The 16,371-nt window shown below is 38.1% G+C and overlaps 1 protein-coding gene across 3 annotated transcripts in view; it reads left to right on the top strand.

Annotated features, from left to right (window-relative positions):
- The first annotated feature begins 5,748 nt into the window (after window positions 1-5,748).
- The window catches only part of svild (supervillin d), a 290,646-nt gene continuing 280,023 nt past the window's right edge, over window positions 5,749-16,371 (top strand). For 2 of the 3 annotated variants that reach the window (XM_056253397.1, XM_056253194.1), the window contains exon 1: window positions 5,749-6,128. The gene's annotated coding sequence lies outside the window, so the exon portion shown is untranslated. The remainder of the gene's footprint in view (window positions 6,129-16,371) is intronic. The other variant, XM_056253248.1, reaches the window with a different exon arrangement.

Raw genomic sequence — 16,371 nt, 5'->3', positions numbered from 1 at the left:
GTTGTCCATATTTGTTGGCTGACTTCACCTTCTCTCCTGTGACGAACACTGACTTGAACTCCCTGATTATGTTCATTCCAATGATTCCTGAGAGTCCCTTTATCTCCTCTGCTTGTTGGCTTGTGTCTGTCAGCACAAAGATACACTTCCCCAGGAGAACCTTCCCCATGCACTCCACATCAGCTTGCAAACATCCTAGAACAGGAATGTCGAGTCCATTAGCTGCGGTGAGTCTAACCCAGTGAGCAGATGACAGTTTCAGCTCTTGTTCTCCGAAGTGCTTCCTAAAATGTGACTCTGTAATAGTGGACACTTCTGAGCCTGTATCCAGTAAGCAGTTTGTCTTGACACCAGCTATTTTAACTTCAACAGTCAGACAATCTCCAAACGCGCCACTTTTCAACGTCTCTGTCACTTCGTCAGTCCATTCCGCTGTATGACTTCTTATCATAGATGGCCCAGGGCTGGTTTGCGCTGTACTTGATGGAACACTTCCTATGTTAGTTCCAGCCATCCCTGTGGAACGTCGAGACTGATCAGTCACTCTAGCTGCTTCAACACCTAGTGGACAGCGCCTGCTAGTGTGCCCAGGTTCACCACATGAATAGCAGATGTATCGGCCATCACTGTCCTTCAGGGGTTGTCTTTTTGGACGACTCTGTTGAAGTTGTACCCTGCTATTACCGTGTACTGCTTGGTAAAGTTCATCTTGACGGGCGGCGATCTTCTGTATAGCTTCATGCAGCTTTTCCAGTGTTAACGTAGAGGAAGCTTGTTCTGCATCAGCACTTACTACTCTGACCCGCGGGCTGGGTTTTGGAATGTCCTGCATTTGAGTCTCTTCTTCTTCAGCCCAAGTGATTGCAGCTTGCATTACCTGAACAAAAGTCAACCTTGCATCCTCTTTAACTCGCCTTTTCATTTCACGCCTCAGAAAGTCATCTCGAAGGCCCAGGACAAGTTGTTCCTTTAACACACTTTCGGCCTCTGGAACCCTGTTTGGCTCTCTGCGCTGAACTCGGCTGAGTCTCTCTTGTAGATCATATGCGTATGAGCGTATCGTTTCGCCTTGCATTTGCTTTCGTTCGTAGAAATCTTTCAGTCTGGTTCCAACTGGCACTTTGTCTCCATAGGTGTCTAGTAGGACTATCGTCGGTAGATTTTTCACCATCACCCAACATGAACCTCACAGTCGCTTTGGCCTCATCTTTGAGATGCTGTTTCGCCAACTCTACACGATCTTCTGGGGGTACTCTCATCACTTGGAAGGCAGATTTCATTGATGCAACCCATTCTTCGACGCTTAACTCTCCAGTATTGGTCGAACGGCCACTGAACTCTGGAAGTTTCCTGTCCCTGGGAATATAAATGGTCGCTGGGGGTGCTTGAGCGGTGGCTTGATGCTCGATGACAGCTCTTGCTAGTGACAGGGCTTCTCTTTGTTCGGTTCTTGCTTGGTCGAGTGCTCCCGCCTGCTCGGCAAACCGCCTCTGCATCTCCGCCATCTCCCTCTTCAGTTCCTCAAACTCTGCCATTCTTCAGCTTGTAGGCCTGGGACTTGTGACACACACAAAAAAAAGGTAAATACAGTCTAATTCTATCCTGTTCTATGCTGTTTGCAATAAAAATAAGGATTAAAATCTCCTGATTAAATGTTGGGTAGGCTATAGTGTAGCCCTTAAAGTTTGCAAAATGAATAACAATTGAGAAAAAAACAATACTGTGCTCTCGAAAGAAAAACGTGGTGCAGGCAGAGCCGGATTAACGCAAAGGCAAACTAGGCACGTGCCTAGGGCCCGATTGGTGGGATGGGGCCCAGACAGAGGGACACATCCATCAGGTGCTGCGAAGCAAAAGCCTAAATAGGCACGCAAAAAAGCACAGTAATGCAGGTGTGTGCGTTGTCGTCATCTATTTTGGAGTGATTGCAATGTAGGGCAGGCTATTCTAAATATAAACTTGTACTGTAGATCAGCGTCATTTCTGGGAAAATCATTCACCGCTTTATTACGAGTTTAAAAGAGCGCGAGCGTCATTAACGTGCCCAGACGCGACGCTTTGAATTTGCGCGTACAATGAATAACATCGCGTCGGGAGCTGACTAAAAACCCTACAAAAGTAAAAGACAAGACGTTTGTATTCAAAGTTAAAAAGCCAACACACTACAACATTTTTAAATGTTTCAATTAAAGGATCTCATGCGTCTATCTTCTAAATTCTGCTGATGATTAGATTATACCCTGTCTGACATCAGCGCCAATAGGCTAATATCAGTTTAGAATTTTTTTTTCTAATAGCGATCGTGTCTTTCTCTTCCACTTGATTTGTGTATAGCATATTTAAGCTAGCAATGCAATGCATAATATCATATTACTTATATTAATAATATGACAATATCTGCAGTCAATATTGATTAAATGGGAGGGGGAAATCCTGCCCATACCGCAGCTATGAAAAAAATGATAAAAGCATATATCACTGAAGTGGTATTCTGGAACTCTGAATAAATTGAATAAAACAGCAAAATAACAATAACATCTTCATTAAACAAAAAAGAGATTACCTTAGATGAAGTTTGATTAATATGTACATACAGTAGCCTACTGGTAAAAAGTCTGGACCAATTACTATTTTTAATGTTTTTGAAAGAAGTTTATTACAAGCCTGTATTTATTTGATAAAAAAAGACAGAAAAAAAACAGGAATATTCAGCAAGGATGTGTTAAATATATAAAAAGTGATAGTGAAGACTTTTTTAAAACAACTTTTTAATAATCATAAAAATCCTGAAAAAAAGTATCACAGGTTATAAAATAAATAGTAAGCATTTCTAACATTTGATAATAAATCAGAATATTATAACGTTTTCTGAAGGATCACGTGACACTAAATTCAACTTTGCATCACAGAAATATATTTTAAAGTATAGTAAAATAGGAAAACCATTATTTTAAATTTTAATAATATTTCACTATATATTATTTTTCTGTATTTTTGATCAAATAAATCCAGGCTTGATGAGCATAAGAGACTTCTTTTAAAAACATTAAAAATATGTGTCCAAACGTATGTACTGTGTAAGTAAAAAATATACTAGGCCTACATTTAAAATTAAATGTTGTATAAATTAAAAGGTTAGGAATCATATTTGTTTCAAGAGTTTTTTATTGGGGGTGGGGGGCCTCCAACATGAATATTGCCTAGGGCCTCCTAATGTCTAGAACCGGCCCTGGGTGCAGGTACGAAAAATGCGTCCCATTGAAATACATTAGATTGAAAGTCGTGCTGAGTGACACGAAAAAAGGGGAAATTCGTGTCCATGAACACGAATCAATAGATTAAATTTCGTGACTGTCACGAACACGAACTACCGTGAGACTGGGTTGGACAATATGGAACACCACTTGGAACACCACACAAATCTTATTATATCGAAAGCACAAAAACGGTTATATTTACTGAGGAAGCTTAAGTCCTTTGAAGTGGATAAATCCATATTGATAATGTTTTATAGATCTTTCATTGAAAGTGTTTTAACCTTTGCTATGATCTGTTGGTTTTATGGATTAAATGTTAAAATCCCAGCTTTAGCACATTATTAATTTAGGGTCAAAGATTACTGGATCTGTACAGTTGGGTTTGTCTGCTTTGTGTGAGAGAAATGTTCTTAGGAAGTCTTTGACTATCCTAGAGGATACATCCCACATTTTGTTTTTAGAATTTGAATTGCTTCCCTCAGGAAAGTGATATAGAGTGCCCAAGTGGAGGACCGTTAAAGCTTCTAGGTCTTTTGTTTCAAACGCAGTTATGAGTGTAAATACTTATTTGAAACAAAGATAAAGGTACCGTGAATTTTAAATAGTAGCTATATGAAGAATTATTATAAATGCCCGGGGTTTGTGATGTTTTTTTTCGTAAGGTTTTGTGATGTTTTGTTGTTTTCTGTTTTATAAAAATTTGTATGTTTGTGAGGTTGAAGCTACTTAAATTGCCATGTAAAGGGACAAATAAAGATTTTACTACTACTACTACTACTTTTGCGTAATTCATCATATCTCACTGTTAAATTATCAAAAACCACAGAGACTAACATGTTAATCTCATTTGTAATCTCGTTGTTTACAATGACAATAAAGCTCTATTCTATTCTAAATTACAATGTTATAGTGATTGTTGTGATACATCTGCATTGCTGATCTAGTCTGCATGTTAATGTTAACCAATGTACTGACGTGTACATTCAATTTCTCTGTAACATGTTATGTGTTGAAAGAAAAAGAAATTAGCTTGCACCGCAGACAACAGCACAAGTCCGTGTCTTCTCATTTATTAATGTCTATTTTCCCCCTTTTCCAGGGGTGCAACAGTTACACCATGACATTGCACATGTTTTTTTAACACCTCCAGATGGCAGCATTCTCACTTCTAAAAAGAGGCCTTCACTCCATTTTAATATGAAATATTGCATTTATTAAAAAGAATAACAAATAAAATAAAAAGTAGCATTAATGTTTAATGGAAAAATGTTTTTAAATATTGTATAAATATTGCATATCATAAAATTCCCTCAAAATTATAAATAATAATCAAAAAATATTAATTAACAAAAATATATAACATTGATATTCCTGAGAAAAAAAAGAAGTTACATTTCAAGGCTTCGGTCACTCTTGACTGCGAAGGAGCCAAGCGTGACCCCAAAATGAAGAGTCTCAGAACACACATCACACCAAAGGGAAAAGTCTGTAGAACTATCAAGAAAATCGGGACCTTTAGGATTATTGGAAGGGGAGCATTGGACCCAAAATCGGCCCGATCTTGTTGTCTGTATAGGTGCCGTAAGCTAAAGTGTTCAATAAGGGAATAAGATTCCTTTAAATATCTCATATATGAATCATATATGAAAAGTTACTCATCACAAATGTATTGCAGTTATGTCTGTGACGGCTACGTAGCCCATCTCACATATTTGGCCTCTGCCATGGTTTAAATTGGTTATTTTGAAGTTTAAGTTTAAAGTTTTAAATGGTTTGTTGCTTTATTTAAAACCCCTTATTAAAAAACACAGGACAAGTTAACAGTTTATTAAAATCTTGAAATGTACAGCAGGGTGCACACTTCATATTCCTTTTTGCTGTTTAAATCTACCTGAGTCCTAGATTCCTCTGGTACATAAAGTGAATAGCCGCATTCCATGTGTCAGTAAAGGGAGAAGACAACTCACCATATTCTCCATCATATAAATGCACACGTTTCACTTGTTCAAGCCATTGCGTTGATTTAATACAGTATATTTTACATTAAATGGCCATACTCTGTGCCAGTAGCTATTTGTAACATCATGAACATGAAGATCAATAATAGTCAAATGGGAAACATTTTACAGTTCGGTTACATATTTATTAATATATTTTCAAAATTAAAAAGTTAAGTTCTCCCTTGTTTAATTAGGTTAGTTAATGCAGTATGAACTAACAACAAAATCTAGTGTTTGTATACATCCATTGACATGACAATTACAACAAATATATTGCTCATTGTACAAAAAAATATTGTTTTTAAATATTGTAGATATCCGATTAAAATCCATGTGAAAAAATCCATGTGCAACTACTCCATTAACGATAAGCTCCGCCCCTCGCTTCCGTCCTGTGGCTGCTGGTCGAGTAGCCTACTTGTGCTGGTCTGGCGCTGCTGGTCTGAAACTTCTGTCGCTGCTGTTTTGCAGCTGGATATATCTCACCACTATACTGGCGTGGACAGGGGGCGGGATTTCAACTTTCAACCACGGCTGGAAAACGCACTCGTCTTCTGCAGTCGTTAGTATTTGTGCGAGTGTTTATGGTAGTAGGCTACACCAGGAGCGGTGTCAAGCTATATTTTAGTGTTTCACCACACGGATATTCGGTGCTTTAACCCCGGCAGAGCGCGCTCTCTCTGTCGCTGACTCTGACCTTAAGATTGCTGTGCGATTTCAGGTGGTTATGTATTTGTCTGTTATTTCTCTAGCGTTGTTTTTTATCTGTAAAATATTCCGGACCTGTCTATGCTCTTGTCTAATGCCTGCCTGTGTTAATCGGATGGTCCTATTGCACTTATTTTGATTCAGCGAAATTCTGGAAAAGTAGGTGAGTACCTCGTCCGAAATGTAGCCTATTACATTTTTCATTGTTGTGTACTATGTTTGCTGAAAGTTGCATATCCGTTAATGTTCTCGTAACTCGGTTATTCTGAACAGGCTTTTGAACGGCATTATTTGTTTTAAAAACCATGGATAAATGTCAGAGCTGTTTTGTGTGTGATCATTGAGTAAATGGGCGGAGTGTGTTGCTTAATTCGACTGAAAAATCAAAGGTCTCTTTTTAAATTTTGACTTTAGATTCTGAGTTCTGGCTCAAATGTGTGAGTCTTTTACTTTTTCTCTTTTTCTTTTTAAATCCTATCTGTTTATCAATTTCTTTCTTTTTTTGAGATCGGATGACATGTCCCCACTCGATTTAAATCATCAATTGACCTTTCATTGTGATTGATTTGTTTTGCCATTTCCATCTGATTTCTGCAAGCTGGTTTTAACTCAGTTCAGGAACATAGGCCTAATTGTCTGGTTTATAGGGTAATAGAAACAAACCGTTCTCTTTGAGTTCAGAGGTCTGAGTCTTAAAAAACAATGATCCCCCCAATGAGCTGTTTGGGAAAGCACACAGTTAAACACCTGCAAAAACAAAGGCATTGAAAGTGAGGCGAACTAAACTTGTGGAATGATTTCACTTCAGCAGTGTCAAAGAAAAGTTATGTAAGGGTTGTGAAATTGAGTTATTGTGTTAGACATCGGGGGTCGTACAAAACTTAACAAAAATGCTTAAGCTTTGACTTAATTGTCAAAAAATTCTTATTAAAAGTAGGACTTGTTTAAGATTAGGAGCTATTTATAAAGAAGCTAAAAGCAATTTGAGGTGGCACTTAAAGGGATAGTTCACCCAAAAATGAAAATTATCCCATAATGTACTTACTCTCAAGCCATCCTAGGTGTATATGACTTTCTTTTTTCAGCCGAACACATTTAGCCTGGGAAAACCCAGACAACTTCCGGCAAATTTAGATTTGCTCTGCAAGTTAGTCTGGCAAAGAGCTCATTCAAGCCCATTTCTAATCCGTCGAAATCGAGGCACCAATCAGAAACGTTGGGGCGGGCTTTACACGATGACGACAGCACAGCGACGGAATTAGGGGTGTGACGGTTTATAGTTGAACACCGTCATTAGAACTCTATAACCGGCAAAACCATGTTATTAAAATATTTTTTTCACAAACATTTTTTATCATAGAGAATGTTTAAATACTAATATCAGCTTACGAGGGAAACGGAGGCGGAGTTAGTTGTGCTTCGGAGGCTGCTACTGCTGGAGATGATTCGGGAGAGGTCTGTGCCCCTTTACCGATCAGAGGCGCTGACACGGAGTAAAGCCTTGTTTATACTCGACGCGTCCGCACGAGTGCGAAGGTGCGCGCGGCAAAAATGACGCGTTCGGTGTGCAAGACCGGCAAGACCCCATTTGGCTTGGCTGTGTGCACGGCTTTTTTTGTAACAGCGCGCGCGGCGCCGCGTCCGAGGATGAACGACTTCAAGCCGAATCTGCCCGAGCATGTAGGCTACTACGTCTCACCGCACCGGCACCCAGTTTGCGCGTCTAAATTGCAAAGTTTTTTTTGTTAAGGTTTTGTTTACTGTGTGTGATTTATTTAATGGAAAGCACATTAACTTTTTTATTTTTTTATTTCTGTTTTTATTTGACAGGGACAGCGCACAATTTAAAACAATTGCACCAGAGTTAGCTAACAGCTAATTTGCATCTGTTGTCCCTAGGCAGGTAGACAAAACATAACAAAAGACACAAAGCAACCACTAAACAACAAATGCACTACATCAATTTACAAATGACATTTTATCCATCAATTTAAAATTGATAAAAAAAAACAATTTGATAAATACACCAGATACAGAATATAGAAAATGCAATGCAACAATTAATGGCGACACTCTTGTGCTGATTTTAGATAAATTTTGAGGCTAGCTTTAAATACTGCAAAACTTCCTGAGTTTCTAATGTTGGTGGGTATTGAATTCCACTTCCCCACTACTTTAACGGAGTAGGCGGATTGACCAAAGGTTGACTTTCTAAAATGCGGCACCAAATCACCCCTAGTTGATGCTCTAGTTCTACCGGCTCTGCCACTGCCTGAAAAAACTATGCATCCTCTAAGAGGAGGGGGTGCAAGTTCATGAACAACTTTAAACATTAGACATGTGTCTGAATAAAATAAAAAATTTTCAAAATTGAGAAGATTATATTTTTTCAAAATATTACAATGATGATAATCCTTATGTTTTTTGTCTAATACTTTTAAAATTTGTTTGTAAAGTGAATACATGGGCTTGAGCGTAGTCACACCTGCCTGTGACCAGGTTGTTATGCAGAAAGACAAATGGGGAAAAATCATTGTGTGTACAAAAAGTTTTGCAGCAGACAGTGACAAATGATGTCTGATACTCTTAAAGTTGTTCAGATTAAATTTAACAGTCTTGATTACCTTACTAACTTGTTTTTTGAAAGTCAGATTTGCATCAATTATAATGCCCAAATATTTAACATGTGTCACGGATGTAATAACTTCATCGTTAATTAAAATATCAGGATTAACTGAATTATTGATCCTGGCTGTAAAATACATACAAACTGTTTTACTTAAATTAAGGGTCAAACATGAATTTGCCAGCCAATCCGATACCTTATTCATCGAGGCTGTCAGTTTGGCTGCAACGTATTCTTTAGATCTTGCATGGGTAAAAATCACAATGTCATCAGCATACATTTGGATGTTAACATCCGGACATGCTTGAGGGAGGTCATTTATATATATACTAAATAAAAGAGGTCCTAAAATAGACCCTTGAGGGACCCCTGAAATACAGTTAGCAAATGAGGAACACTTATCACCCACTCTTGTGCATTGTTTTCTGTTATTCAAATAGGATTCCATCCAGGTCATGGTATTAGCAGATAAATTAAATTTAGAAAGTTTCAAAAGTAAAACGTTATGATTAACGGTATCAAATGCCTTCTTAAAATCTAAAAACACAGCTCCGACGACACCGCCTTTATCAAGTTGACTTTTGATTTGTTCCACAAAAAAACAATTTGCTGTTTCTGTCGAGTGATGCTTTCGGAAGCCAAACTGCATCGGGTGCAAAGTAAATTCACCTTCATTTAGATGAGAGACTAGCTGGTCACAAACGACCCTTTCTGTAATTTTAGAAACTATTAGGAGTATGGGCCTATAGTTGGATTTGTTTGTTCTATCACCGGATTTTAAGATAGGGGTCACTACTGCAGCCTTCCAGGATGAGGGAAAATAGGATTGTGTTATTGACAAATTTATCAGGTAAGTTAAAGGCTTACATAGTATTAATTTGTAGTTTTTTAAGAATTTTGCATCAAAATCAAAAACATCCTTAGACTTGGACCCTTTTAAACAATCGAGTGTTTTCATCACTGTATATTCCGAGACATTTTTGATTGTGAAAACAGGGAAGTCAGTATTTGCCAATTCAAGTACTCTTGGTCTTATACCAAAATTCTTGACCAGACACTGTACTGAGTCTACAAAGAATGAATTAAAGATCGTAGCTATTTTTCCTTTATCTTCTATTACTTTTGATTGTTCGTTTATTACCCAATTTTGAACAGATTTACACTCCTTCTTTGTAATTTTATTAATATTTTCCCAAATTAATTTACTATTTCCCTTAGAGTCATTGATTAATTTAATAAAGTAATCAGCTTTAGCCTGCCTTAGTTCTTTTACTACTTTATTTCGCAATTCTTGGAATTTTCTCCTGTCATGTGGTAGTCCGGATTTAAGAGCTGCCTTCAGCGCTAAGTCTACTTCTAGTTGTCTTGCTGTTAATTTTAAATAAACGTAGAGCAAGTAGCTAATCAGTGTCTGCTCGTTTATTCAAACTTAAGCCTAGTTCACACTACATGATTTTAAAACGGTGGGCTGAACTGTGCGGTTCACACTACATGACTTGCTCTCTGTGAAATCAGGAGTGTTCAAGTTGTTGAGCTGTTTACACCACACGACACAACGTGATTGATCCGCAACAGGAGGTAACGCACTACACGAGTTGACAACAACTCTGTCACCCAACGATTCTATCTTGTCTACAAACCACGTTTTGTCACGAAAAATCACGTGATAAAACGAACCGGAAATGACGCGAAACAGCACGCGGGCCAATACCCGGTGACCTCAACCCATGCCTTGCTCTAATTGGCTGTAGCTCATGACATCACGTGAGGTTGAGTCGTGCGACAGCTCTGGATATCTAGCATGCTAGATATTTTTCTCGGCTCGGCGACGCGTCTGCGAGCGTCTTTGATGCGTTGTTGGCTCTTTCATACTAACAGATTGGCGAGCGTTCATCGCCCACTAATCCCCCGCGATTTGCACGCGATAACACCCTGACCTGTCGGCGAGCTCAACGATTTGCAAATCGGGCTTAAATCGGGCTTAAAATCATGTAGTGTGAACTAGGCTTCAGTTGTTCTATAACAGACGAACGTCGATCTGCATACGTCATCTCCTTCATCGCTCTGATTGGTTTTAGGTCTATCCAATTGCGCCCATAGGCATTTGAGCTACATCCGTTGGTGACGCCCCTTTGGAAATGGTTTGTCTATGAAGTTTTGCCAGACCATAACTCAGTTACAGCTGAGAATGGTCTGGTTTTAACCAGGCTAGAACACAATCAGAGTTACATAAAAAAATATCCTGGCTCTTCCAAGCTTTATAATGGTAAGCTTTATAAAGCTTTGAATGGTACCATATATTTTGAAGCCCATAAAAGCACATCCATCCATTATAAAAGTAATTGATATGGATCCAGGGCTTAATAAAGGCCATCTGCAGCAAAGGGATGTGTTTTTGTAAGAAAAATATTAATATTTATAACTTTATAAACTATAATCACTGGCTTCCGATAACGGCTGTATGCAAGTCGAGTTCCGGCCGAAGAGTGACTCAGAGGTCACTTCCGGCAGTTACCGGAAGCCAGTGATTATAGTATGGATTACTTTTGAATTTATTTTAAAATGGATTTGCATTGTGCAAAATTATCACACATTTGTGTTGATGCTACGGAATACTTTTCTATTGATATATGTCTCCTCATTTATAGTTAAAGCAATGACGTAAACGAGTTCCATCAAAGGCTCCAACAGCTCCAGGGAAGCTTGCAATCCCCCTTCCTGTTCGCAGGAGTGATGAGATAGTTAGAAGATTGGCCTCCCTGAATCGCTGGCTGTCTGAGTGGTGTCCGCTAAATAATGTAGAATTCATAGACAATTGGAAAAGTTTTTGGGGCAAGCCTGACCTGTTGAAAAGAGATGGTATTCATCCCTCCTGGGCTGGTGCTGCTCTTCTCTCTAGTAATTTGGCTCACAGTCTTAGAGCTAAAACATGACAATCTGGGGCTCAGGTCAGGAAGCAGACAGACTGGCTAAACCGACTGTCTGCTAGCGGCCTCACGTCACCAAGGTCAGATAAATCCCATCACATAGAGCCTCTTTTACCTAGATATCATCATATAGAGACTGTGTCTGTTCCCCGAATTTGGAAATCCAAAAAACGTCAGGTAAAAAATTTAATTGATGTTCAACAAATAAAAAACAGATATAATACAGATGAGCAAATGATAAAGCTTGGGTTGCTGAATATTCGATCCCTTACTCCAAAATCACTCATAGTTAATGATATGATTTCAGATTATAATCTAGATGTGCTGTGTTTGACAGAAACCTGGCTAAAACCAAACGATTATATTACTTTAAATGAGTCAACCCCACAAGATTACAGTTATAAACATGAACCTCGTCTGAAAGGCAAAGGGGGAGGTGTTGCTGTAATTTATAGTAATATTTTCAAAACCACTAAGAAATCTAGTTTTAAATATACTTCTTTTGAAGTGTTGGTTCTTAATGTAAAAATATATAGTGTAAACGATAAATCACATTTGAGAATTCTGCTGGCTACTGTGTACAGGCCACCAGGGCACAATAAAGATTTTATCAAAGAATTTGCGGACTTTCTATCAGAATTAGTATTGGCTGCAGATAAAGTACTAATTGTTGGTGATTTTAATATACATGTAGATAATGAAAAAGATGCATTGGGATTGGCATTTAAAGATATTGTAAACTCAATTGGAGTTAGACAACACGTGTCGGGACCTACTCATTGTCGTAATCATACTCTAGATCTAATACTATCACATGGAATAGATATTGATGCCGTTGAAATTCTGCAGCAGAGCGATGACATCTCAGATCATTATCTAGTCTCATGTAAATTACATTTAGCCAAGGCTGCAAAGCCGACTCCGTGTTATAAATACGTTAGACCTATAACTTCTGCCACTAAAGATTGCTTTATCAATAATCTTCCTAATCAGTTTCATCATCTCAGCATCCCAGATAGCTTAGAAGAACTCGATATTGCAACAGAAACTTTTAACTCTTCCTTTTTCCAGCACTTTAGACGCAGTTGCTCCATTGCGCTTAAAGAAGATTAAAGAAAATAGTCCAACACCGTGGTACAACGAGCACACTCAGGCCCTTAAGAGAGCAGCCAGAAAAATGGAGCGCAACTGGAAGAAAACTAAACTAGAGGTATTTCGGATTTCATGGAAAGAGAGCTCGATTGCTTACAGAGAGGCTTTAAAAGCTGCTAGATCTGCTTATTTTCAACCCTATTAGAAGAAAATAAATATAATCCTAGGTATTTATTTGAAACAGTAGCTAAACTAACGAAAAAGAAAGCTTCAACCCCAGAAGTGTCCAAGCAACACAGCAGTGATGACTTTATGAACTTCTTTACTTATAAGATTGATAATATCAGGGACAAAATTATAACTATGCAACCGTCTACCACAGTATCGCATCAGGGAGTGCATTGTAGTGTCCCTGGGGAAAAATTTGATTCATTTGTTGCCATAGGAGAGGACGAATTTTCTAAACTCGTTAAATCATCTAAATCGACAACATGTATGTTAGACCCTATACCGACTAAGCTACTGAAAGAGATGCTTCCAGAGGTCATAGATCCTCTTCTTACTATCATTAATTGTTAAAAAACCGCAAATTGATCATACAAAATTAGTCAATTACAGGCCGATCTCGAATCTGCCTTTTCTATCAAAGATATTAGAAAAAGCAGTATCCTCACAACTGTGCTCCTTTCTAGAAAGAAATGATATCTGCGAGGATTTTCAGTCAGGATTCAGACCGTACCATAGTACCGAGACAGCTCTTATCAGAGTCACAAATGATTTGCTCTTATCATCCGATCGTGGTTGTATCTCTCTATTAGTGTTACTTGATCTTAGTGCTGCATTTGATACTATTGACCACAACATTCTTTTAAATAGACTCGAAAATTATGTTGGCATTAGTGGAGTTGCACTAGCATGGTTTAAATCATACTTATCTGACCGTTATCAGTTTGTAGCAGTAAATGAAGATATGTCTTATCGATCACAAGTTCAGTATGGCGTACCACAAGGCTCAGTACTAGGACCGTTGCTGTTCACTCTGTACATGCTACCATTAGGAGATATCATTAGGGAACATGGAATTAGTTTTCACTGTTATGCCGATGATACTCAGCTGTATATTTCTTCACGCCCCGACAAAACTTACCAATTCACAAAATTAACGGAATGCATAGCCGATATAAAAAATTGGATGACTAGTAATTTCCTACTACTAAATTCTGAAAAAACAGAGATTCTAATTATTGGACAAACTTCCACACGTAATAACCTAGAATACTGTCTAACACTTGATGGCTGCTCTGTTAAGTCTTCGTCGTCGGTTAGGAACCTGGGTGTGCTCTTTGATACCAATCTCTCATTTGAAAGTCACGTGTCTAGTATCTGTAAAACCGCATTTTTCCATCTTAAAAACATATCTAAATTACGCCATATGCTCTCATTAACAAATGCTGAACAATTAGTTCATGCGTTCATGACATCAAGGCTAGATTATTGTAATGCTCTACTGGGTGGTTGCCCTGCACGCTTAATAAACAAACTACAGCTAGTTCAAAACGCAGCAGCTCGAGTTCTTACCAGAACCAGGAAGTATGACCATATTAGCCCGGTTCTGTCAACACTGCATTGGCTGCCTATTAAACATCGTATAAATTTTAAAATATTGTTGATTACTTACAAAGCACTAAATGGCTTAGCGCCGCAGTACTTGAGTGAGCTTTTAAAACATTATAGTCCTTCACGTCTATTGCGATCTCAAAATTCCGGCCAGTTGATAATACCTAGAATATCAAAATCGACTGCTGGCGGTAGATCCTTTTCTTATTTAGCACCAAAACTTTGGAACAGTCTTCCTACCATTGTCCGGGAAGCAGACACACTCTGTCAGTTCAAAGCTAGACTAAAAACACATCTCTTTGACCTAGCATACACATAATACATTATAGACTTCGATAATTCAATGTTAGGCTGCATAGATTAGGTCAGCCGGAACTGGGAACACTTCCCTTAAATCCAGATGTACTCGTTACATCATAAGAAGAATGGCATCTACGCTAACTTTAGTGTCTTTGTTTATCCCGAGGCTTTCCTGCAGCCTGCCGGATCCAGGCCGTATCCAGATCTGACGAAGGAGATTCGCCTGGACCCGATGACAATGCAGTGCTGAAGTGTCAACTATCCTCTCCCTATGGAGGATCCCTTTCCCACTCTACAGATAAAGCGTTGTTGAAAATCCGGTTTGCGTACCTCGAAGTGATAAAATAAAATTCTGTATCAAATTTATAGGCAAGACAAGTAATTTGTTTAGGCATGGTTTGTTGGGAAATTACAAACCTGCGCACACATATTCAAACGAATTTAACTATAGAATCAATTTTTAATGCGCATGTGAACGCCATCAGGTCACAGGTTCGCGTTTAAAGTCTGTTTAGAGAGAACGCCGTTGTCTTAGTGGCCCCTAATGTAATAACAAATGATAATTTAGCTGGAAGTGAATCAATCAAAACCAACTTTAGCTGGAAATAACATTATTCAAAAAACGCTATAAAGCCAAAACAATCTGTTACCGTAAATTGTATGTTTATCTCTGTAAAGCTGCTTTGAAACAATCTCCATTGTTAAAAGCGCTATATAAATGAAGATGACTTGACTTATAAAAACGGCTTGCTTTTTGCGCATGGTTTAAAGATCAGCTGGAAAGTCAATGAACTGCCATACAGTAGTGTCCAAAAGTGATGTCTGGGTTAGGAAATTTTACATAATTATTCACCCTTTATTCAACTATGATTTAAAATGTTTTAAAGATTTGCATATTGCGTAGTTGTGCTTGGAGTCAATTGTTTTATTTGTGATAACGCAATGAAACATGCCAATTTATGAACACATAAAACAAAAGAGAACCAGTGATTAAGAACTGATTATATTGTTGGCAATGTATTCTTTTTCCTGTGAGCTACAGCCTGTAGCTCTTTTTCTGCCAAATAATTTTGTCAGATAAATACCTTCATTAAGTTTTTGTTCTTCCTTCATATTTTGATGGGTTAAGCGAACTTGTAAGCTAATAAAAAAAAAAAAAAAAAAAAAAAAAAACACGTCTGACATCACTTTTGGCCACTACTGTATGTTTGGTGTGGTTAGTGCCACAATAATGCTTTTTCAGACCCTGCTTACTGACTGATGGTACCAAGTCATCACTGGTGCACTGCTGCATTTTTCCGGTTGCCAAAAATGTCATTATTACTTTAATTACTGCAGTCAGAGCATTGATTTGTAGAGTGGCAGAAGTTATTACATTTCTTACAAGGTCAGTTACAAAAATAATACATTTACAATCAAGCCCGTATCTTTTATCAACTCCCTGTAATCATATTACTTCAATACACTATATCTTTGTTGGAAAGTGTGTGGTCTTCTCCTCTCTGCAGCAATCTTGTTACTCCTAACTAGGTTAGGATATCTCTCCAGCACTCTTAAATAATATAGGAGCTGAGACCTAGACTTAACACTTAGGAACCTTAATTAATAAATCTTATTCTTAAGTCTAGAAATAAGAGTAAACTTACATCATTCTTAGAATTTTGACACACTTAAGACAGCAATTTTACGCTATATGGCCCCTCATCATTTGCAAGCTTGGTAAACAGTAAAAAATATTGTGATTCAGGCATTTCAGTGGTGCAAATGAGTGCCTAATAATACCTAAAAGGGTTTACATCATTCTTGGATTGGACCCTTGTGGCCTTTACAAGCTGGGCTTGTTT

Source organism: Rhinichthys klamathensis, unplaced genomic scaffold, assembly GCF_029890125.1.
Source record: "Rhinichthys klamathensis goyatoka isolate OS25496 unplaced genomic scaffold, OSU_Roscu_1.1 h1tg000001l_1, whole genome shotgun sequence".
Taxonomy (NCBI): domain Eukaryota; kingdom Metazoa; phylum Chordata; class Actinopteri; order Cypriniformes; family Leuciscidae; genus Rhinichthys; species Rhinichthys klamathensis.
This window is presented reverse-complemented; position numbering and strand designations above follow the sequence as displayed.